We start from the raw sequence: 25514 nt of genomic DNA on the forward strand, positions 1-25514 counted from the left end.
TAGGACTGAACTTTGTGGCTTGTGCCTGTTATCCCAGCTTGGGAGGCTGAGGCAGGAGGATGACTATGAGTCTGAGGCTAGCCTGAGCTACATTGGCACATTCTAAGCCACAATGGATCATCAACAGGCAAACAGACACACTGCACAATATTTAAACGTTGGGTGGCACCCACAGCAGCTCCCAGCTCCCTGCAGGACTGCTCTGGCAGACTGAGAGTAGGCACCGTTAGCAGAGAAGCTGCACACAGTGAGCTGCGCACCAGAGTGAGCCTCTTGCTTTTTAAACCAGAAGAGAAGGCTCATGCAGATGAGGGGATTCTGCAGGAAGGCCTAGAAGAGGGAGACCTGTCCTTTGTGGACCTAGATCAGAGGTGACATGGCGTGGCTAACCCCAAACGATAGGCAATTGATCCTTATTTCCTGTGGGCAACTCCACTTTGAACTCACCCATAGAAACGAGTTCACTTTGTATGCTTCCATTTTTTATGTCCTTCCAAGAATTTTCTAATTATAGAAAGAATCCTAGGCTCCATTGACACCAACCCCTTGTTTCACAGGTAAGACTGCAGACAGACATCACCTGGCATCAAGAGCAGGGTCAGCCAGGTAGGAACTATAAGGTCACAGTCTAGAGGTCAGCCTTGACACCCAAACGTTCTATTATCAAAAAAGTTGCCATGTACTGTAAACTTCCTCATCTCAATGGGCATTTTCGCCCTCTCTAGTCCTAGTTCAAACTGGCAAGGTCCTCATCTTTGAATGCTTTTTTTTTAATTTTTCATTTATTTTTCTTTTGTGTGTGGGTGTTTTGCCTGCATGTGGGTATGTGCACCATGTGTGTGCAGTCCCCACAGAGGCCAGAAGAGGGCATCAGATCCTCTAGAACTGGAGTTACAGATGGTTGTGAGCTGCTGTGTGGGTGCTGGAAACTGGGCCTGGGTCCTCTGCAAGTCCAGTAGCAAGTTCTTAACTACGGAGCCATCTCTCCAGCCCTGCTGTCATTAGTTTTTTGTTTCCTGTCACCTCCTTGAGCCATGTACACATTTCTGTACTCTTTGCATATTTACCACTGGCAGCAAGGACTTCTAGCCAGGATGGAATTTGAGAATATAGACTATCCATTTCTTTATCATATTTTATTTTTTCTTATTTCCTGACCCAAAGTAGCCAGATTCACACTGCTAATAAGAACCTGGAAGTCTCGACACAGCAACTTTTCTTTATCGTACTTTATACGCAGTATTCTGGGTTGGCTCAGTCACCTAGGTTTCTTGGGTCCAACCTGGAACCATCACTCCCGTGCATAATTAAATGGCCTTGCTTTTCTCAGCGAGGCTGGCCCTCTTTCCCTCCAACAGATCTTGCTGCTCTGGCCCTGTGTCCCAAAGGGTGCAGTCCAGCTTCCTGTGGTGTCTCCATCACCTGATAAACACAACTCTGCTCCAATCCCTCGCTCAACTCTGTGTCACGGTGCTTTCCTGTCTGCCTCCTCGCTTTGTATGTCTCCCTGAGATAGTGTTTCTCTGTGTAGCCCTGGCTGTCCTAGAACTCACTCTGTAGACCAGGCTGGCCTTAAACTCATAGAGATCCACCTGCCTCTGCCTCCTGAGTGCTCGGGTTAAAGGTGAGTGCCACTGCTAACCAGAATCCTCCTTGCTTTTATTTTCAAAATTTTATACTTGTATTTCCCTCTGGATTCACTTGTCTTTTGATTCACAGTCATTCCCAAAGTTTCTCTCTCTTATCCTCCCATTCTGTGGCCCATAGGTATTTTTTTTTCTTCACAGGCCATTTGGGTAGTGGTCCATCCAGCACTTCCTTGTTTTGAAGGGAGGGGGCAAATTTTAGGTAAGAAAAACATAACTTAATCTCAGTTGGACATGGTAGCATACTCCTATAATCCCAGTACTAAGAATTCAGAAGCAAGAGGACCACAGCCCAAGGCTAACCTGGGCTACATAGTAAGGTCCTCTGAAAACGTGAAGAGCTGACAATGCAGGGCACTGTTTAGATTCTACATGCGTGTGCCCATAGCTTCTGGAGTGGCTCACATTACACCCCCATAGCTTGGATTTTCCAAGTCATGAAGAAATGAGGATTGTACCACTCCTCTGAAAGGGCTCCTGGAATCCCAGCTATTGGCTTCAGTGAACAGTCTCCATATTTAAATACTACCTTTGTTACAAATATGCAGTGTGACAAATGATTGGGAAATCACAGTGGCCCAGGACTTTCGCGTTCATAGGCAAGACATATTTCAGAGGATTTGGGCCACGAATCCAATAGGATTTGAGACTCTCTGAAGCGTGGCCTAAGTGCTGAAGTAAAGGAATAAAAACGATGCTTGTAGACTAAAGTGGAAACCACCCCCTCCCCCTTCTATTTCCAGGCTTTACTAACTGTAGGCATAGGACTGCCAGGCACATAGGTCAGTACTGAGTTCTCGCTGCCACTAGAGTCTTGTGTGAGCAGCTACATCTCGGTCATACTAGTTTTCTACAACTCCATTGAGGTCACCATGCAGAATGAATGTCACCACTCGGACTGGAGTTTGCTTGGACTGCTTAAACAGTATGGTACCAGACAGGCTCATGTCACCAGCACAGCCCATCCCAGGACCCTCTCCTCCGCCACCAAATTGCTGCTTAGCTTTCCCTCATCACTGTTTTCCAACTGCCTGTCAAGGAATTTAAGGTGTACTTGTATTTTTAATTATGTGTCTGTCTGTCTGTGTAGGTTATGTGCATGTGAGTGAAGTTGCATGAGGAGGCCATAAGAGGGCGCCAGATCCTCTGGAACTGGAGTTATGGGGGGTTTGGAAGGTTCCCTACATGGGTGCTGGGAACTCAACTCAGGACCTCTTTAAGAGCAGCTAGTGCTCTTACCCAGAGAGCCATCTCTCCAGCTTCTTTGTTTATTAAGACTATTAAAACTAACAAATATTATTTGAATATGCTTAAGTATCTATAAATATTTTCGTGATCATGATAGAATTTCATATACTCTAACAGTGCCAACAAAAATATAGTTATAGACATAGTTTAAAAATATTTCAGGATACTTGTAACAGTATAAGTATCTAACACTTTATGCTGGTAACATGTCTTTTTAAGGATGATGTAAGCACATTAGTTAATTTTTTCTGAATATAGTCATCATACGTTCACTCCTTATTCCCTTAGGGGAATTTCCTTATAAGGCATTTTCAATAAAGAAATAAGCTATGCCATGCATTGCTTTTATCTAAAACGTACTTGGAGAAGTGCTATTAATATCTTTAACAGACTTCACAAAATATACCAAAGTAACAGTGCCAAAATTTCTATTTTGTGAGTGAATGGAGATGTGTAAGAATGTTAGTGTACGTGTGTGTGTGTGTGTGTGTGTGTGTGTGTGTGTGTGTGTGTGTGAGAGAGAGAGAGAGAGAGAGAGAGAGAGAGAGAGAGAGAGAGAGAGCTCGCTCACTGGGGCCACGACACAAGCTCCCATGCCGACCTAGCTACTTCATGTGAGCTCCAGGGATTGAACCCACAACCTCATGCTTATGGGGGTGAGCGCTTCCTTTGCCTGGCCTACACTTCTTTGAACAAGATCCACAGTGGATAACAACTGTAACTATTACTACCCACACAGGCATTATGTGTGCATATGAAAAGATACTTTTAAAACTGATTGTGCTATGTTGGTATACAAAATAGTGGGCTTTCTTATGCCCTCTCTGTATATGAAAATTTGTTTTTGCAAGCTGATTGACACACTAAACACTTCACAGTTCTCGTCTAGTCTACTTAATTATTTTAACTGACCTTGACTCACAAAACTAATTTTCTGATCCATTGGTGAGTTAACGCTGTAGAGTCTCAAGAATAAGATGTGGAGGCCGGAGATTCGACTCAGGAGATAAGAGCACTGCCTGCTCTTCCAGAGGACCTGGGCTCTATTCATTACCTACACCATAGCTGCAACCATCTGTAAATCCAGTTCCAGAGGGTCTGACGCTCTCTTCTGGCCACTGTGGTCACAGGACACACGTGGTGCACAGACACGCATGCAGGCAAAAACGCCCACATAAATAAATAAATAAAAAATAAGTGAATAAATAATAACAATTTTTAAAGAATGGAAATGAGGACTTTGGAGCTCCCAGATTTCCCGATTTTAGAAGCGGCGATTTACCCAGGAACATTTACCAGGCTGGTAGAGCATCAATCCTGAGAAGCTGGGGTCTCTGGGGGCCAAGAGAAGCATCAAAGCAGTGTGGGGTGCACTTACCCCATTTTCTAGGAACAATAGCTTTCTGATTAATGACTTTGAAAGCTGCTCATTAAAACCTGGTTTTGTGAAGTGTGTTCTTGGTCCGGTTACTGCTGTCAGATTTCCTGCTTACAGTGGACTCGTCGTGTTAGGTTACTGTCTCCACTGAAAAGTACTTTAGAAAAGAAAAACTGAACTTAAGCAAAAACCCAGATTCCCCGCACCAGTTAAAGGTATACTCTGTCAAAGACAGAGTGCACAAGCAACAACAAGTGAGCTAAGAGAGCCTCCTACATTTTATGACCATTTACTGATAATAAGTCATGAAGAAATTAATTTTAAAATAATCCTTTGGTACACATGCACTTTATCATTTTATTTAAAAAGTGAAAGCCAATTTGCCCATGAATGAGATGGATTTGCTTGTGCATCTGGCAGAACATAATACAGAGTGCCGTTGATCTGATATTTACATTCTGATTGGCAGGAAGAAAATTCCTCACCTGTAGTAAGGAAACCACTGCTTCTGTAAGAGCAGAAATCTTTGCACATGCAGGAAAAACACAGGATTCGTAGCACACAACGGCTTCAAATCCAAGCTGGGGCATTTCAGGCAGTGTTTCCTGACACCACAGCCAGTGCACAGCGCTCAGACAGTGCTGAGAACCATGGCGACAGTGAAGTCACCCGGTGCCACACAAGCCAGCACTGCCCAAAATATCAGGCTCATTCTGCATTTGCTCTTGAATTGAATTTTGGTCATTGTTCTTCGGAAACCTTTACTGTTGGCGGAATCTTTGCCACCTGCCCTGGGACCCCCGTACGGGGCTGTGACCCTCAGTGTGTCAGTGGAGGAGTGAGTGGTCCTGTGATCAGCATGTATTCTAAGAGTGCAGGCCTCGAGGTCCGAAGAAACTCACATTCTTGAGTTACCAATCAGCACAAAGGTTATCTTGGAAGCTAGTCGTCCCCGATATTGGAATAGTCCCACAAAACCAGAGTCGGCTTGTGGGAGCATACCAAATAAATATTTTCTGGAAAAGGGGTCCTCAAAGGGCCCAGGGGTGAAGAACGCTGGTTGTTCTTCCACAATCACCTGGAGAGGTTTACAATCACCTATAATTCCACTTTCAGGGTGTCTGATGGCCTCCATAGGTGCCAACCCCCCCCAAGAAATCCTTAAAACAACAAACAAGCAGGTTATTTGGACGTGGAGTCAGTGTTAGTGAACAGCAGCTGCTTGTCAGCAGTCAGATTTGAGTCCCTTTGGACACAAGCTGGCCACACCGGAACGGAGCTAACAGCACCGTACAGTGTCCTGGAGCTGCACACAGCAAATCCACTGTCAACCCTAGAGCCACTCACAGGAGAAACATTTGCTGGCCCCGTGGGCTCAACCCCAACTCACTGCTGTGGGCTGAAACACCATTACGGAAATACCACGGGAAAAGTCTGTGTCTTCTTTCCCCAAGCACGATTAAATAGGCTAAAAGTCTAATATATCCCCAAATGATAAATTCTCAGGATCAGTCAGGGTTCCCCCCCCCCACTAACATGCATACTTAATACATTTTCTTCATTGAGCAAGAAGATAACAAACCAAATAAATATAGTGCATGTGTTGGGGGGGGGAATGAGCCTGACATTTTCCCGAGCTTCTGGATTCAAATATTCTATTTCTAATTATAGAGCCACAGTGAGGGCTGTCTGAGGTTGAAATGTAAAATGAGTGAGAAGAAATTGCTTCCTGCGTGAAGTCGTGTTGGATCACCTCCTGAAGGGAAATATCATTGGTCTTTTGTTCCCTATCAAGATACAAAACATGATACCTTTAGCCTTAATGATTTGGGTTTCCAGGTAGTCACATTAGAGATGCAGAAACACAATACGTGGCCTGGTGCCCATAAGTCAGCATAGCACAGCCTCGCTGATTAGAGAGTCTTCCTGGGTTAACTGCCAGAGTCATTAAGATGCCACTTACACACATGAGCACCCCGGACATCATTCTCTGACGTGCTTCTCTGTGCAGACCTCATGAAGACATCATAGCTAACTCACTTGTGATGATACGGGATGCAGACAGCAGACACAGTGGCATCGTCTAAGTCGATACATTTTCTTGACTGTCAAGAGTGGTACCCAGGGATGCACACAACTCTCACTCTGGCCTCGACTTTACTGCCTCTAAATGGCTCACCTGCGCAGGGCACCAGTCACACTCTCTCATTTGCCCTTTACAAAAACCCGGTGAAGCAGGCATAGTCATTTCTGTTTTGTCAATGACCAAACAAAGGCACCAACATGTGCCAGGTTTAAAACCTGATGCTGGGGGTGAGGTTGGTGACCGAGCATAGGAACTGTCTCTTCAGGTTCTACTATTGGCAATGCAATTCCTCTGTCCCCATTGCTGCCCTCTTCCCCCCACACTTGTCCTGCTTAGGTTTTTTTTTCTTTTCTTTTGGTCACTTTGACACAAGCTGGAGTCATCTGGGTTAAAACATGCCTTCATCAGATAAGCTTGCGGGCAAGTCTGGGGGGGGCATTTTCTTGAATAATGATTGATGTGGGATGACCCAGCTCACTGTAAGTGGTGCCACTCCTAAACAAGGGGGCCTGGGATGTTGCTTTTGGCCATGGTGTTTCCCCATAGTAGCAGGAACTGAACTGACACAGAAGTCTGGAGAAGAATGGGTGCCCAGGAAATAATCTCAATTTGTCTGCAATACCACGCACTGACTAATTTGCTGCATTGAAATCTGCCTCCAAACAAACACTTGCTCTGGTGACCATGACACAGAGGGACTCCCTCCCTTTACCACTCTCAAAGTTGGGAAGATTTTTTTTTCCCCTAAGACATGGTCTGTCTCTGTGTAATAGCCCTGGTTGTCCTGGGCTGGCCTCGAACTCACAGAGATCTGTCTGCCTCTGCCTCCTGAGTGCTGCCAGCCTGGGAAGGGATTTTACACTGTAAATCCCAGGGCAGCTTCACCGAGTGGTGGGGGATGTGGAGAAGACGCCTGGTATGATGATCACATACGCTCCTGAAGGGATAAAATAGATTGAGCTTAATAGGAATGCTGAACTGTAAACTGGTGTGGGAGAATTGTCTGTATTCTGTCAACTATATTTTAAATAAATGCTGATTGGCCAGTAGCCAGGCAGGAAGTATAGGCGGGACAACCAGACAGGAAGTAGAGGTGGGTCAATGAGAACAGGAGATTCTGGGAAGGAGGAAGCCCATTCCTCTGCAGTTGTGAACCCGCCACAGAAGAAGCAAGATGTGACTGCCTCGCTGAAAAAGGTACCCAGCCATGTGGCTAGCATAGACAAGAATAATGGGCTAATATAAGTTATAAGAGTTAATAAGAAGCCTGAGCTAATGGACCAATGAGTTTATAGTTAATGTAGACCTCTATGTGATTTCTTTGGGACTTAATAACTGTGGGATCTGAGCAGGCCCTCACGTTACAGTAAACAGATCTAAAATGGGAAGGAGTGGCTTCTAATTACCCCGAGAGAATTTGTGAGCCTTAAAGGAAGGCAACTGCATCTCCCCAGTCCAGTTCAGGGACCTAAATGACCCGGTTTAAATCCAATGAGCAATCAGTTTTACGCAGCTATCCTGTCTCCAGGTGACACGCAGGGTGGAAAAAAGACAAGCGAAGCCTGAGCACCTCTAGTCCAGCACTGGCAAATGGGGCACAAATTTAGTGCCACACAAGGACTAATGTGAAAGCTGCCATGGCAGGCACAGCTCACACAGTTTAAATGCTTGAGGGAAAAGAAACAGCATGTCGTCATGCTGCCTGAGTCAACGCTGCACCGTCGCGCTAAAATTTCAACTGAGCGAGTCACAGATGTTGAAATTCCCACGTGCTAAAGTGTGTCTGCTTGTCACACTGAGAAAGCAAGAGACGGGCTAAACACTATAGGAGGTGTCATAAAATATGGACAGACTGTTCCTGTTCCATCAAAGAACGAATCAATTGAAAAGAGATAAAAATGACCCATAACACTGTTAGTATATGAGGAAAGATGACTTCCTCAGGGGTTTATAGGCACGCCAAACCTCAGATGGCTTAATTCGTGGCCAGTACTTTCCAGCTGACACACACATGACTCTACATATGTTCAAACTCTCTCTGTGTGCATGAGAACTGCATAATTATCTGAGTAGCGATGTGACTGCTTCGACACTCTTGCTTGCCTGCTCCAAGGCCTTGGTTTCCTGCTTTGGATTTCCTGGGTGGTGGACTATAACCTGGAAAAAATAAACCTCCCCCACCTGTGGCAGTTAGAATAGGAATGACCCCCATAGACTTCTATGTGTGAATGTGTGGTCCATAGGAAGTGGCACTATTAGGAGGTGTGGCCTTGTTGGAATAGGTGTGGCCTTGTTGGAGGAAGTGTGTCACCGTGGAGGCAGGCTTTGAGGTCTTATATGCTCAAGCTACACCCAGTGTGACACACAGTCTCTCCCAGCTGCTTGTAAACCAAAATACAGAACTCTCAGCTCCTTCTCCAGCACCATGTCTGCCTGCACACCACCATGTCCTGCATGATGATAATGGACTAAACTTGTGAAACTGTAAGCCAGCCCCAGTTAAATGCTTTTCTCTGTAAGAGTTGCTGTGGTCATGGCATCTTCACAGCAACAGAAACCCTAAATAAGACACTACCTCCGTCCCCCCACCCCCACCCCATTTTCTTTTGGTCACCATCTTCTCACAGCAACAGAATCAAATCAGGGCAATGTGTATTCAAGTAAAACAGAGCTCCCTTTGTACAGAGCCTCAAACAAGCAAATGCATTTGCAAAAGTCCAGAAATGTCACTCAAGTTCACATATAAGACTCATGAGGAGATCCAAGAATCCAAAAGCTCAGCAGAATTTAGTCAATGAACACCAAAGGGAAACTGAGTCATCAAGGACCTCCTCTTAAGACAGAGTCCTCTCTCTGCAGCACTGACATTAAAATGAATAAAATAATCTCCAGCCTGAATACTGGTTGCTTTTATTCCCCTTTCCTGGAACACGATATTGGCTCATTTCTTCACTGGCGGTGTGTGGTCCAATAAAGATCTAATTGGATGGGAAATGGGCTTGCTCATGTCTCTATTTGATTTTGATATATACTATTTCAGACAAGTCCATTAAAAAGATCCATTATTTCTCTGTGAGTTCGAGGTCAGCATGGTCTATAGAGTGCACTCCAGAACAGGCTCCAAAGCTATAGAGAAACCCTGTCCTGAAAAATATATATACCGATTATTTTGTTTTTATATAGATGTATGTGTATTTATATCTGTGTCAGTGAGCATTATGTGTGTGTGCAGATGGCCCTGGAGGTCAGAAGAGGGCATCAGATCCCCCTGGAGCTAGAGGTACAGATGGTTGTGAGCCTCCTGATATGGGTGCTGGGAACCCAAGTCCTATCCTACATAAGAGCAGGAAGCTCTCTTGACCTCTGAGCCATCTCTCCAGTCCCTAGACTCATCTTTTTTTTTAAATGGAGGGTTGTCATATTTATGAATATCATTCAACCCACCCAATGTTAATATTCATAAGGAACGCACAGCCTCAATAAAAGTGAAACAAATTCTCACCCAGGATCCAGAAGAACACGAGTTTAAATTTTTGCACCTGTAAGGTGTGCTTAGAATCTTAGAACTCGGGGCTGGAGAGATAGCTCAGCGGTTAAGAGCATTGCCTGCTCTTCCAAAGGTCCTGAGTTCAATTCCCAGCAACCACATGGTGGCTCACAACCATCTGTAATGAGGTCTGGTGCCCTCTTCTGGCCTGCAAGCATACACAGAGAAAGAATATTGTATACATAATAAATAATAAATATTTTAAAAAAAAGAATCTTAGAACTCTGAGGTGTACCTGAGCTAACTCTCCGTAGTTGTAGTTGATGTGGGAATGTGTATCCTCTTGAGCCACAGCAATAAGGTGGGTGTGGTCACTCATAAGCGACTTAGTGTCTTCCCCCAATGTAGTAGGAGGGGGAGCGGGCTGTGTTCCACTGCCTGGCTAGCTTAACCCCCTGAAATAACCACATCGAAATTGTATTAATTAAAACACTGCCTGGCCCATTAGCTCTAGCCTCTTACTGGCTAACTCTCACATCTTGATTAACCCATTTCTATTAATGTGTGTCGCCACTGGACTGTGGCTTACCAGCATGAGTCTAACCAGTGTCCGTCTTGGGCAGGAGAATCATGGCGTCTGCCACACTGCCCTTCTTCCCAGCATTCTGTTCTGTCTACCCCGCCCACCTAAGGGCTGCCCTATCAAAAGGCCAAGGCAGTTTTCTTTATTCAACCAAAGAAAGCAACACATAGCAAGAAAAACCTTCTATACTGCCCCAACCTTAAACCCATGCTGGGCGTGGACAGCCTAAGCCTTCCTCAAATCCATGATACCTTGGATTCACTGTATGCTGGGAAGATAGAGGATTTGGGTTTAGACGCCTTCCACCTGTCCCTTCCCCATTGTGGGGCTGAGGGGCATAAGAGACCATGCAAACATCTCTCTTAAAATTGAGTAAAATTTGATCAGAGTCAAACAAAAAACAGGCCGAAGAAGAGGAAAAAGAGCTAGGGTCACGCTTCTTCTGTCTTGGAGTCATTCGAGATATTGATCAAGATGCTGGTCAGGGAGGGTGTCCAGGTGATAGTGGCCATCAGTCTAGACAGTAGGGCTGAGGCGCTGTGTGTGCGTGAGACGGGTGTGGGCTACAGGTAGGGCTCCTGTTCCAGCTGGCTCCTGATCTACAGATTTCATTGCACAGACCCAGTTGGGAGTTCAGAAGGCTGTACCAGCCCGGACTGTCTTCTGCTAACTAGGGATGAAACACATATATACATTTTCCTCAACATAACTAGTTTCACTTTGTGGACTGAAGGACATAATGCAACAAAGAATGAGGTTTTAATTTCAGTTAGAAAGTCCAAGGAAAAGCACATAGTATAGCACGCGTGTGTGTCACTGGCATTTCTGACAAATACCCGACTGTTTAACAAACACTCTAAATGAACTAAAACACAAGGCAGGTGCTCATCCAGTCTGCACTAGCCGCTAAGTGGTGATGAGCATCAGCATTAGAAGCTTTTATGGTTATTGATGGCTTATTTAAATAGGCTGCTGCAGTCTCCTGGGCCCATCACCACTTCTGCAGAGGAACCAGGCACTTATAAAGCCAAGATGGGGGAAGTCACGTCAGGAGATAAGTGCTTTGTGGTACTTAAACCATAATGGCCTTGATCAGCATCCATGATGTAAGAGGGCAGTGACCCTTCCTGATGGCTTCCACCCAGTCAGCCACCAAGTATCTTGCCGTGTGAACTGCTAACACCATCCTGGAAGAGGAATGATCTTTTATATTAGTTATGCAGCCACGGGGAAACTTAACCGTTGTAACAGCCACAGGAAATACGGTAAACTTTGTTCTTTCAGATGCAGCCATGCCTTTGCTGAGAGGGAAAAAAATGCAGAATAAATAAGAGTTTCAGAGCCAAAAGGCTGGCAGAATAGAACTGGTGGCCTTGGCTTCACTTTGGGGGAGAGGGGGAAGGACAGAGAGACGGTGGAAGTGCGGTCATGCTGGCCAGGAGAAAGGGATGTCGGAAAGCGAGGGAATTCGGTGGCTGGTGAGTTCAAGGTGTTCAGCCATGGGGTAACTGAAAGAGTAAAACTATTTGTGACTGGAGAAGGATGACTCTCTCTCATTTGAAAATGTGTCCGGTTATGTATGATATTGATGTGCACAGACACACATCATACATTTCTATCCTTTGTTTTGATTCGTTTGTGGTTTTGGCAGGCATTTGGGGCAAGGTGGAGACAGATTCAGATAAAAGAAAGTCAAGTAGGATGTGGTGGTGCACGCCTTTAATCCCAGCACTCGGGAGGCAGAGGGTGGGTAGATCTCTGTGAGTTCGAGGCCGGCCTGGTCCACAAAGCAAATTCTAGGATAGTCAGGGCTGTTAGCACCAAGAAATCCTGCCTTGAATAACAAATGAAAAAAACCAAAACCCAAACCACCAACAACAAAGTCGTGCCCCCCTGAAAACAAGAGAATACCAATTAGTGAAAACACAGCTGAAGAGCTATGATTTGCTTTTGGAGAAACTGAGTCCCAAAGGGGATATTTGTATTTAGTTGTTCATGGGCACAATATCTAGCTAGAAGAACCAAGCCGGAATAAGTCTCACTAGGAAGGCACTGAGCCAGCTCCAAGGGGCGGCAGTGAGGGCAGGCTGCCTCTGAATGTCTCCTTGGCAACCAAAGTTTGGCTACCTAGTGGCTTATTAGACTTTGAATTCAGGGAAAGTCCATAGAGGAGAAGCCAGATCTAGTCCGTTTCTGAGCGGCTCCCAAGAGGGATGGGGGATTTAAATGGCCATGCAGTTTGGGTATCATCCATGGATTTCAATGTCCCTTGTCAGCTTTGCTCCCAGGAGAAGCACTCTTCAAGAGCCAGCTGTAGAAGTGTTCATTATAAGAGGGGGGTGGGGACGCTGGCTGGCTTTCTTTGGGGCACATGGCAGATGGGCTTGGTTTTAAGAGGCAGTGGATGGGGCTGTGTGTCTCATGACATTCATCCATCACTGGATGCTAAGCAGGAAAAGCCCATTTGTACTTCCCTGTCAGAGCCATCAGGAACTCTGGAACCCCGCGCAGTTCAAACAAACGGTGGGAGACTTAAAATCTGGGCAGAGGGAAGACCTCAGTGCAGAGGTCTCACTCAGGCAGAAGCTAAGCTTAGGCTACCAGAAAACTCATGAGGTACAAGGAACTTTTGGTGTTAAGATGGATATAGGCCTATGCCTTGTTACTGAGAAGTGACTAATTTTATATTTACTTATTTTTATACTTTTCATTATTATTTTAGTTTATGTGAAAGTGTGAGGGTGTGCCTGAGTGTACGTATGTGTACCTCATGTACGGGAGCCCAGAGAGCTCAGAAGAAGTAGCATTGCCTGGAACTGGAGGAACAAAAGGATTATGAATCATCATGTTGGTGCTGGGAAATGAACCCAGGTAGTCTGGAAGATCAGTAAGCATGTTTAACCAGTGAGCCATCTCGGCAGTCCCTAGAAATGACCTTTATAGCGTCTCAAACACAAGAATGGCAGCCTGGTGACAATCTGCTGAAAATAATCTATGTAATAACTTGCTATCATGGATAAGGTATCTGATATAAATTTTTCTGGGGGAAAAAGCAGCTTGTAAAAAAACATATTGAATGGATCTGTTCTTGTAAATATTACATCAAAATTTGGAAAATAGTCTAGGAAGAAATAAAACTCAAATATCAATCAATTAATGTGTAGAAGGTAGGTTGGTAGATGATTTCGACTTTCTCCTATTCCGTTACCTGAATTTTCAGATGTTTCTTTATTGAACATACTATATTCCTTACAGAAGAGAACATTCTAGAAACATTTTAGCACTAAAAGCTGAAGAGACTGCCCTGTGTATAAAAAGCATTTGCTAGGCAAAAACAAAGCCCAGAGTTTGGATCCTTGAGCCCGTGTTAGAACTGGGTACGTATGGTGGCTAGCCTGTAGTTCTAGCCCTCGGAGTGCAGAGCTGGGTCCTAGGGCAAGCTGGGAAGCTAGGTTAACCATATCAGCAAGCTCTGGGCTCAACTGTAAGGTCCTGTCTCAATGAATAAATAAGAGAGAGAGAGCAACTGAGGAGTGATCCTGACTCCATACACTCTATATACACTTGTGCGTGCGCACACACACCATACACACACACACAGCCATAACCCATACATTCATGAACACAAATATACACGTACACACACACACATATAAACCTGCAAAAATGCATTAAATTTCATTTTTTAAAAAATCCAAGTTGTACTGATTAGAAGTCAATTGGGGACTTCTGAGAATTAAAGAGCAATGTGAAAACTGATTTCTCAAAATTCCTAAGTACCTCAAGGTTTCTTTAAGAAAAGGTTAGGGGGGCACAGACTTCACTGGCTCAAGTATATTTGCAAGAATTTTAAGATATGCTGGATACTTGGGGCTGTGGACTCTGTTATTAAATACACTGTTTAGTTATTGATTTTATAGACGCTGGAAGCTGCATATGGTCTTCTTGCTACAGAAGAAGAAAACAAATCTAGAATTCAAAGGCTGGCAAATAAAGATGACAGCTCCTAGTCTTGACACATGCGTCTTGAATGGAAGCGTTCCTCTTGTTCTACTTTCGGGGGAATTTAATTCTATTGTAGCATTGAGTGGGTGCAGCCTCCTGCAGGGAATAGAGCGTTCTGCTCCCCTTCATTTAAAAGCGCCTCGTTTTCCTTCTGCCTCCCACACTCATGTGAGAAGAGATGGATTTCTGGGGAAAAGAATTCTAAGTTGGACTTGAAGAGGTAGGCAAGGGCATGGTGCATGTGTGTGACGGTGAAAGGCGACAGGAGGCTTGCCTTGACCGTGGACATGGCTGGGCTGGATCGGAGAGAGAAAACATCTCCGGCATTCACTAGACCGTCACAAGAATGATTCCCAAGTCAGCAGTAGCAGGGGAAGCACCCGTGCATTGAATACCTGATGCAAATGACTGTACAGATGTACAGCCAACCTGCCAGGAAGAAACCAATAACCCACACAATAGACAAGGATGCCCCGTGCCCCTGAGCCCCTGAGCCCCTGAGCCCCTACGCCCTTACACCCATGTGCAGTACCGCCTAGTGCTGAAATGACAGCTCTTAGGATATGCCAGCTTCCTCATTGGCTGTCAGGGTGACTTTGGGAAAAGACCTAACCTGTTTGTTCTTCAGTTCTCTGATCTGTAAGATGGTGACAGTAACTGACTGTATCACACAGAGGAATTAAACAATCTAAACAGGAAAAGCAAAGCCTTGGGGCAATGCCAACCACACAGCCTTCCACAGACATTGATTCCCTCTCATGCTGGGCACAAGGGGCAGCTAATTCAGATCCGCTTGAGCCACAGACCCTTTATTCCCCAGACACCCAACATCTTACCCTCTGTATCCAAGGGGAACTGGGCCTTCAGGGATTCCAACATTCATGGATGGTTAAGTCTCAAGATACGATGGTGAAGACTTGCATAGACTTACAAGCATTTTGCCGTACACACATCTAGAGATTTACCGTACCCAGTATGGTGCAAACGCTAATAATAAATAACAGTAGCAGCATCACTGCTCAGAGCCCAGTTGCTTAAACTATGAGTCACAGAAAAGTCAGCCGCAGTAAAAAGGCTTCTGAACACACAGCAAGCAAAAGTGAATCCAAAAGCAAACCAGTACAAGCCTGAGGTGTTCCTGCCAGCATTCGCCTGCCTTGTATCATGCGCCTTCATTGTGCTGTTGGTAGTGAACATACAACATGCTCCGCGTGGCGCGAGCCATCACCACCGGTCAAGGGACAAAGCCTGAAACATCTCCGCTCCCATTCGAGACCGCAGCACACTGTCAATTGTGGCGTTCCTACTGAGCATGCAAAGCCTTTTGTTTCTATAGAAATAAAATGGCTTAATTATGGAAAACAAAGACTTTTCACTACCTCCCTACCACCACCCCCCACGCAGCTATCTCATTAGTGTGTCCCTGGACTACTTTCTTAGAAAGACAGGTTTTAAAAGTTGCTGCTCGTGTTGCTGGCTTGAACTTCGTACAAAAACAAAACACCAACAACAACAAAAAGGAAATCATTAAGGAATTTCAGCCTAAGATTAAAGCAGAACTTCCAACCATTTCTGAAACGGTCCTAACACACTTCTACATCTTATACTATGTCTTTATGAGGAGCCGTATTGTCAGTATTGATGATCAGTCAAAATATCGACCGACTCTGGAAAACAGTACCTACTATTTAGTCACAATTTAATCCTTTATGTCAAAACAAACAAGCAGATCCACCTCATTTAGTATGCAAATTTGTTGTCACCTTTAATAAATAATAAAGTTAGGTGTGCATCAAAGAATTGTTTAAAATAAATTTATCTACTGTTAGTAAGTGCTTCATTTTTGTACCTATTTAACATACCTACTGGGGTGGTTTGAATGAGAATGGTCCCACTAGGCTCCTGTATTTGAATGCTTAGGCACCCAGGAGTGCCCTATTTCAAAGGATTAGAAGCATTAGGAGGTGTGGCCTTGTTGGAGGAAGTGTGTTACTAGGGGCAGGCTTTGAGGTTTCAAAAGTCCTGCTAAGTCCAGTCTCTCTCTCTCTCTCTCTCTCTCTCTCTCTCTCTCTCTCTCTCTCTCTCTCTCTCTCCTTTCTCTCTCCTCTCTCTCTCCTTCTCTCTCTCTCTCCTTCTCTCTCTCCTTCTCTCTCTCTCCTTCTCTCTCCTTCTCTCTCTCCTTCTCTCTCTCTCTCCTTCTCTCTCTCTCTCCTTCTCTCTCTCTCCTTCTCTCTCTCTCCTTCTTTCTCTCTCCTCTCTCTCTCCTTCTCTCTCTCTCTCCTTCTCTCTCTCCTTCTCTCTCTCTCTCCTTTCTTTCTCCTCTCTCTCTCCTTCTCTCTCTCTCTCCTTCTCTCTCTCCCCCTCTCTCTCTCTCTTAGTCTGTGTATCAGGCTGTAGCTCTCAGGTCCAGTGCCATGCCTGCTACCATGTTTCCTCCCATGATGATAATGAACTAAACCACTGAAACCATAAGCAAGACCCTAATTAAATGCATTCTTTTGTAAGAGTTGCCTTGGTCACAGTGTCTTTTCACAGCGGTAGAAGCGTAACGAGGACACCTACATACCTAGGGTCAAGTAAAAGTTCCTTGGCTGACAAGAGATTGCAAGTAGAAAATACTTAAGAAACTTGCCTGGGCACAGGGGTGGGGTCATCCACTAGAACAACAAACAACCTGCCCAGTGACCACAACTGCAGAGAAAAAGGATTCTCTGCACCTCAGAACCAATCAATTGCAAATATCCCCACACTGGCGTTTCGAGTGTCTTGATCTTCCACAGGTCTTGTGTCGGCAACCATGACAGCGGTGAGGTCATGGCCTGTTAGCGTCTAACAGACTTACGTGTCATGCCTCCTTTTCCTTCTGATGGTTTACCCACGGGGATCTTTATCATACAGTACACACTCTCTCGCTTTCTCAGGATAAACACTGTATACCCGACTACCATTGCCATTAAGGACCAAGAGTAGCATGGCTGGACCATCTGGCAGGATGACTCAGATATAATTAATGTACTGAATGAGTACAGCCATCAGACCCCAAGGTAGGTGTTTCTGCTTTTTTTTTATAGAACATTTTATGAATCTATGGGACTAACTGATTAGCTAACCATTAAAATAAAACCCCCATATGTTAACTGTGAGTTTTAGTTTCTGTGTCCTGATATTCTGATCTCTCAAGGCCTGGATAACTAAGCAGAACCCACCCCATCTCCTTCAGTAGCACCCAGACTGAGGGCCACTGTAACCCCAAGGCCAGTCGTTCTTCAGACTGCCTGCTGAAATGGTTCAGACTAGCCAGTTCCCACCCTCCGACCCTGCTTCTCCTGTTCCTGCCCACGCTACCCCTTCCTCCTTCTGCCTCCAGGCCCGGTGTTTCTGTGTTTGGAAACCCTGGTAGCTGTGCCAACCTAACCTTCCAGGAGAGTGTAATACAGACATCTTGCTCAATGGCTGTCATTTTTATGTTTCCTATTGCACCAGATTAAAACAGATCTGAGCTGATCAGAACAGCCCCCCAAATTGTGGACTTAGTTTTCTGTCCTTCCAGTCTCTATATTCAGTAAGCAAGCTTTTGTAATTTGTAAATTTTTTTTGTAATTTTCACTACTTTGCCTCATGTTCATGTTAACAATACTTAACAAAGCAGTTTTGTTTAAGTGTTATTGGTATACATCTAAAAAGATTCAATTAAAATGACTTCCTGCTAGATAAAAGATCCAGTCCTTGTCTATCTTCACAGTACTACAGTTTAACTGTGCCACCTGTGGCTGGGGCTACTCCGGTGACCTTCCACCCACACCAATTACTCTCTCCTCAGTGGGCAGCCTGGATGTATCCAAGAAGCCCACGAGTGAACTACGTGTCCAGGACCCCCTGTTACTGGGATGGAAGCAGGTGCAGCTACGGCAGATGTAAACTGGGGTTCTCTGGGCAATGTGTATTCAGTGCAGGTCCCTGGGACTGCTTCTGAGCTGGCATGGTCACCACACTCTCTGTTGACATAATTGTCCATCTGCCTGCAATTGGTCTAGAAGTGCTTTCTGCTTGAGCAGGCAGCGGTGAGGAGATTGAGTCACCAGCGGATGGAGGTCTTCACTGTGCAACAAGACTGGCCTTCCTTCCCTTTCCTTCCTCTCCTTCCATCCCTCCCTTTCTTTCCTACCCTCCTTATCTATCTTTTTTCATTCCTCTTTTTCCCTGAAACACATCAAACTCTCTCTATAGCCCATTCCAGCATTGAAACTCAAGGTGGGCACACATTCTCAGAGCGGTACACCCAGGCAAGGCCACAACACTGACTCCTGCTTCAGTGGTCCAACTGGAGAGAAGGGACAGTCTTTCTCTACTCATTACACAATATGTTGGCGACCCAAAGGAAAACACATGAAATTATTATAGAGTTCAAATAGGCAGTGAGTTCAGGTCATATAAAAGGGCCTAGATAGAAATCATAAATTCCTTCCATGGAAAATAATAAAAGTACTGAGATTTAACCTACCATGAGCTGTTTTGTAATGCCACCAAACACTTTGAGCAGGGACTCTGTAGATCCAGCGCAGGACTTACTGCGGCTGGCCTGTGTTTGGCGTTCTTACAGACGTCAGAATTTGAAGACAACTTGCTGTGTTTCCACGCCTCCCACGAGGGGCTCACACTCACTCATCCTACACATGATTACTGTGTATCACCGTTCCACGTGGTTACTATCCATACAGCACAGGACACAGACAGCCTCTGCCTTCCCAGAGCCGACAGTCCAACTAGCAGGTCCACGTAAGTCACCCATGTTTTATCTGCGTTTAAGCATACATGGAAACTGTGTGTGTTTTATAACTGACGATCTAGTAACACAGATGACAATTTGACAACAGCGGTAGCACGCACACGTCCATTAGCTCAGCCACACACGTCCATCTTGTTTTCACTGTTACCCGGATGTGTGCCATGGGATCCTATCCTCTAGGCATAACATGGTAGCGCTGTCTTGAAATGAGAGCAATTGTGATTGCTCACAGGAGAGGGGGCACAAGACCCAGCCCACAAACTTTCCCTTGTAGAGGGTGGGGGCTGCATGAGGTAGCATGAGATTCACCCTCCCAGGATGTATAAACAGGTAGTTGCTGAGGGGGTGGGTGGGTATTCTTCTCCAGTGAAGTAGGAATCCGTACGTGGTTCCAATCTTGCAAGTAACCCCAATTAAACTCATTGGTGCACCCAAGCTAGATCTACTTGGGTGGAATCATTTCTTGGGTTTGTCACTGGTGCCCTATCTGGGGTGAGCAGACATTTGGTCGCATTTCCCCACCCCCGGGGAAAGTTAATGCAGCAATGTATCATTTAAGCTCTTTAAACAAAGATTATGTATGACTTGGCACACTGCAAGATGTAACTATGTACGCACCATGGCAGGTAAGAGAGCAGCGGAACAGAACCAGCAGATCACTAAAGAAAAGATTTCTCTTTGATTGGCATTTCCACCATGCTTTGCAAAGCTAGATATAAATGCTTCACCAGCCTTAAGAACGACGCTGATGAAGTTGTTACCGTCTGTTACTGGGTACATGCATATACATCTTCTGTCCATCACTGGCCAAGCAGAGAAGAGGGAGCCTCACCACGCTTCGGGAATAGCCTCAATCAGACTGGCCTGTGGGCATGTCTGCGGGGGACATTTTCTTGATTGTTAATTGATATAGGAGGCCATCCACCATGGGAAGTACCAACCCTGGGCTTGTGGTACTGGGTTTTGTGAGAAACACTGGTTGAGCAGGAGCCACAGGCAGCAAGCCAGTAAGCGGTATTCTTAGGCAGTCTCTGCTTCAATTCCTGCCTCCAGACTCACATCTAGACTTCGTGCAATATTGGACCATAACCTGTGTCCTAGTTTGGTTTCTGTTGCTGAGATATAAACATCACGACCAAAAGCAACTCGGGGAGACTAGGGTTTGGTTCCAGACCATCATCAAGAGAAGTCAGGAGTGCAGGGCTGGAACCTGGAGGTGGGAACTCATACGCATAAGCAGAGAGCAACAGAAGAGAGAAGAACACTGCTTATTGGCTGTTTTCCGACACCACCCAGGACCTGCCTGGGTATGGCACCACAGACAATGAGCTGGGCCCCTCCCACATCAACTGTTAATCAAGGAAATGTCCCACAGATGTACCCATGGGCCAATCTGATGGAGGCAGTTCCTCACTGACATTCCCTCTTTCCAGATGACTCACGCTTGTGTCCAGTTGACAAAAACCAACCAGCACAATCTGTAAGCCAGATGAACCCTTTCCTCCCCAAGGTGCTATCAGTCAGTGTCTCATCACAGCCATGGGAAACAGATTAGGACGCAATGGCAGAAGATTGCGAACCGCAGGTGAGTGCTGTGGTCCACACACACAGTGTCAGGACTGGCACGCATAAAACTGCCCAGCGTTTGGCTTTCTCAGATGGCATAAAAATGATGTCCAGTCTCCCAGCTGAGGATACTTTAGAGTTGGTGAAATATGATTTTCTTTAAGAAAAGCAAGATAGATTGGTTTTTTCTGGGAAGCTTTAGGAACCGAGTGAAAGGCTGTTGGTTTTGGACGGTTGTAAGTCCTTGACACCTTTGCACAGGACACTTTTAAGGAAACCGGAAAATGTTGCTAATTCTACATAGTTTCACAGATCACTAGTCATTTAAAGAAGCCTAGTGACTCTCAATCCAAACATGTTTTTGGCGCATCTTCACTCTGGGGCAAGGGACAAACTGCTCGTTCTGCTTTCTCTGGTATTTGGTGCTCCAGTCTAGAAGCAGGAGATGGGGAATGCTGGGGCTGTGCTAGACACCCAAACCTTACCGCTGCTGGAGAGGATGGGGTGAAATCATTGCATGGGAGGCTTGATCTGAAACCTCAAAGTATACACACAGACTCTGAGGTTCTAAATACTTAGGGTAAAAGCAGTCCAGTGCCAAAAACAGAGATGAGTTTCCAGGTAGCATGGGCACAGCTCAAAAATGCATTTGTTTCCTTTGCACCGTAGTGCTGTGAAATCATTCTGAACCAAAGAGAGTTGAGAACCATACCAAGAACACGCACACATGCACGCACACACAGAAACACACCCTTAGGAAGAGAAATTCCATAATAATGGCTATAAATTATAACAGACTTCATTTTTTTGGGCACAGTTTCGAAACTTACTGGGTCACAGTTGGGACCTCCGTTTTAATGCAGTTTAGTCAAATGACAAGTGCCTTGGTATAAAAGCAAATATCAAATTAGAAATAGGTGTGTCACCACATTCGTCACCGAGGAAACAAGTAAAGGGGTGTCCACATGGCAGACATATGTCAGCAGTGTTGACAACAGGCCTCAACATCGATGAGACATTTCCCACTGTGGAGAGGAGGCCTGCTTCCCCTCCCTAAAGCATCACATTATCCTTTCTGGTCAGTAATAGGGAGTTCAGGGATTCCCTGAATTAAAATTCTTTTCCCCACCAAGTTCACTGCAGCCTTTCCTTTTAAGTAGGCCGTCCTCTGTGAGGAATTCTCTGACAGGTGGGACAGCAGGACACGTGAGTCACTGTAAACACTGCAGGGGATGTGTGGCTGCCAATCAACAAGGTGTGCTGAACAGAAATAGCCTCAGATGACAGATACAGTAGAGATTGCTCCTTCAGAGCCAAGCCAGTGGGGAGAGGTGCTTCAAAAGGCAAGGGCTTCACCTATCTGGACACCCCAAATCACACCTATGGGGTGGAGCACGGGGGAGACCTGGGGTTGCCCTTCCACACCCGGGGCACACAGTCGCTCAGAGAGAAGAAAATAGTCTATAAAGACGTCTGACATGTCAGGCCAGGAGATGACACACACTTCAATTCCCTACTGTATTATAACGAGCAAACTCACTCTCAAAAACTGGGAGACATCACAGAACAGTGGCAGGGAGTCAAACGGAGCCAGGTTCAAACCTTACCTGGATCACTCTCTTGCCATGTGATTTTTTTTTTAAAGAAATTATCTAAAATAAAATCAAGTCAGCGGGATATGGTGATACATGCCTGTAGTCTCACCCCTTGAGAGAAGGCAGGGAGACCACAGGGAGTTCAAGAGGTGGCCTGAGCTATGTAGGAAGACAACTCAGGAAAGGTAAGGATGCTCCGTTAGAGTGATAATGAAAACAGCACGCACCTCTAGGGGATGCCTGGCGCAGAGTCAGAGCTGCGCAGGACTAAGGCAGTTTCCTTAAAGGAACTCTTGTAAGACAGAATGTGTTGGGATGCAGGGCTAAGCAGATGTAAAGTTGTCTTACAGCATGAAAGTGTCATGATAAGAAGAGCATACATGTAAAAATCTATGTGTGATCAGGAAAGTATTGGAATCAGATCGAATTTGACATATGTGTTAAAACCTGTTAACTGCAAGGCCAAGCAGTAGCTAAATGTTACTAATGCTGCCCAGTCGTTTTTTATCATAGGCCTCTTCCTAAAGTCTTGGTTAGCCAGGGTTTTTTTTAAGTGTTTTTTTTTTAAGGTCTAGTTGTTTATTTGATGTGAATGGATGTTTTGTCTATACCATGTCATGCAGTACTTTCTGCAGATAAGAAGGGGGCATGGGATCCCCTAGAACTGGAGTTATAGATGGTTGTGAGCTGCCATATGGGTACTGGGAATCAAACCAAGGTCCTCTGCAAGAGCAGACAGTGCTCTTTAACTACAGAGCCATCTCTTCATCTCTCGTAACCAGCACGGGTTAAGTAGAGTCTAGCTGCAGTAATTATTTTATGTTACAGAAAGCCTTGTAAATAATGTTTAATCTAGCTATCTTACTTTGGCAGTTAAAATTTTTGGCTATGTTCAAATGGACACACTTATTCTATATTCTTTGTTTTCCTTTCTCACTCTGAGAAGTGGTTCACAGCACCTATCCCAATATTAAAAAACAAGCCAATACGAACCAATGAGCAATAAAATATTAAACGCAACACACGTAGCTGGCCGGCTTTGCTCAATGACTCTGGGATCTTTGGTTAGAAAGTAAAATGGGTTTAAAATTTGAAGCCTTTAAAGCATAGACCTCGATGAAGACTATTTTTACAGGCCACTGGTTAAACCCGGTTTATCCTGGGGCACTGTGGACAAGCAAAAGCCACCAGGTTGAACTGGAGATGCGCCTGCAGAATGCCTCCTTCCCCGGGGAGAGTCCCACAGAGCAATTTCCTTTTGCAACGTTCCAAGTAAGCAGGGCTGCTCCTGTGGGAAAGTGCACAGGACTGCTGCGCTCCAGTTTAGCGCATGGTGTAGGTACACAGGGCAGTGTGCCACGGGTCCCTCTAGGGCATCGGGGACCAGGAATCCATCAAACTCTCGGTACCTAACTTTGTCCGGGAACAAACCCTCCTTGAAAACACAACCAGGCAGGAAGAGCACGTAGCGTGGGGATGCGGTCAGCTGCTGGCGAGACGGCCCTCCTCCCCCACCTCTTCCCCGGAGGGAAGCGACCCGACGGTGCGGCCCCGCCCAGCCCCACCCACCGGCTCCACAAAGCCGCTGCCCAGGCGCGCGGGTCTCCTGGGGCGATGTGGGGGGTAGAGGTTGAGCAGAGCTGGTACCTTAGGAAGAGGCCGCGATGCCAGAGCCCGGGGACACCCGCAGCATCGCACTGCCGCCGCCAGCTGCTCCACCCGGGGCCGCCGAATTGCGCCCTCCCCGCTGCCCGCGCCGCGCTCCGCCGCTGCGCCCGCTTGGCTGCCGGGAGACCGCCACTGTCAAGTGCAGCCCCGCCCCCGGCGCCGGCCCAGTCGCCGGTTCATTGGCTGCGAGGGTGGCTGGCTCCGCCCCTCGGGGGCAGGTCCTCTCCAGGGGCGCGCTGGAGGGTGGGGACCCAAGCTGGGCGAGGCTTCCTGCGGGCACCAGGAGCTTCTGCTTTGCCAACCCAGAAATAGACAGCTCCAAAGAAAGGCGAGAGAGGAAGCGTCTTCTCCAGGGCGAGGGCCGTGGCTCCGCGGGACGGGTTCCCTAGGGTGGAATATTGAAATCATAGCAAGAGGACTGGGGGCTGGGTAGTTTTGTTGGCTAGCCTTTTAAACAAACTTGAAATTGCTCTCACACCCCTTCAACTCGTCCATTCTATGTAGGAGCTAAACCAACTTAAAACAAGCTGCCCGGCCAAGGTCATTGAGCTGGTGGTTTTGTTTTAGACTTAGTCACACGGAAATTGTTCTAACTGTGTAGTGTCTAGCAAGCGGTTAATTGAAACTCTGTAGGGATCGAAGAAGATCAGAGGCTGCGGATGTCGGGGGCACGGAATTGGAAGCGCTTGCTCGTGAAAGGTATGAGCACACTGCATACTTTTTTCCCCAGTGGTTCTGGACACCTGACTCTTGACTGCATTATATGCCCCTAAATTATACATTTTATGTAGTGAATTTTATTGATGGGGGAGTTATCTATCAATAAAACAGTTTTAAAATGTATTGAGTTGATAATGTTCAGTAAAACCCACATGGATCCGTAGAGTATGCCACAACTTTGACCGTTGTGGGCAGAAAATATGCTGTATGAACTGGCATCCACCCAAGCACCAGTAGTTTCCTTCTATCCCAATCAACCTACTCCAACAGGGCAAAGATTCAAATCTGTCTCAATCTTGAGAGAGTGTCCCGCCCGGGGGTGGAGTGGGGGTGTCATTAATGAAAGAAGGTGACAATTACTATAAGGAAGGAAGCTCAGGGCTAGACCCAGAGAACCAATATCAAAGGAAGGCTATGGGCCCAGTGATGGCCGGCCTGGGATAAGCCCAGTGTTGAGCAGTGGTGGTATCTGAGCATGAGGGGCGTGGCAGGTAGCCCAGCTGAACAGCCACCACACAGAACAGAGGTGGCCCCTGGGCTCAGATGAGGCAGGTAGCTTATTAAGGAGTAAATTTAGGGCTCCTTCTAGGTTTCCCTAACCCTGTGCAGAATGCGATGTTGATAATAGGCCTAATTTAAACCCATTTCATCACCTGGATCGGATCAAGGAAAGCACCCACTGTAAGGATTCAAACCTTACAGAATACAAGCAATTTTCTGAATTCTCTGCCCGGAACTGGAGTGGT

The 25514-nt window shown here is 46.0% G+C and overlaps 1 protein-coding gene across 1 annotated transcript in view; it reads right to left on the minus strand.

The window, feature by feature from the left end:
- The window catches only part of Fry (FRY microtubule binding protein), a 392348-nt gene extending 368191 nt beyond the window's left edge, over positions 1–24157 (minus strand). The window contains exon 1 of the mRNA XM_075971622.1: positions 24028–24157. The gene's annotated coding sequence lies outside the window, so the exon portion shown is untranslated. The remainder of the gene's footprint in view (positions 1–24027) is intronic.
- Between the last annotated feature and the right edge of the window lie 1357 nt (positions 24158–25514).

Source organism: Microtus pennsylvanicus, chromosome 1 (assembly GCF_037038515.1).
Source record: "Microtus pennsylvanicus isolate mMicPen1 chromosome 1, mMicPen1.hap1, whole genome shotgun sequence".
NCBI lineage: Eukaryota > Metazoa > Chordata > Mammalia > Rodentia > Cricetidae > Microtus > Microtus pennsylvanicus.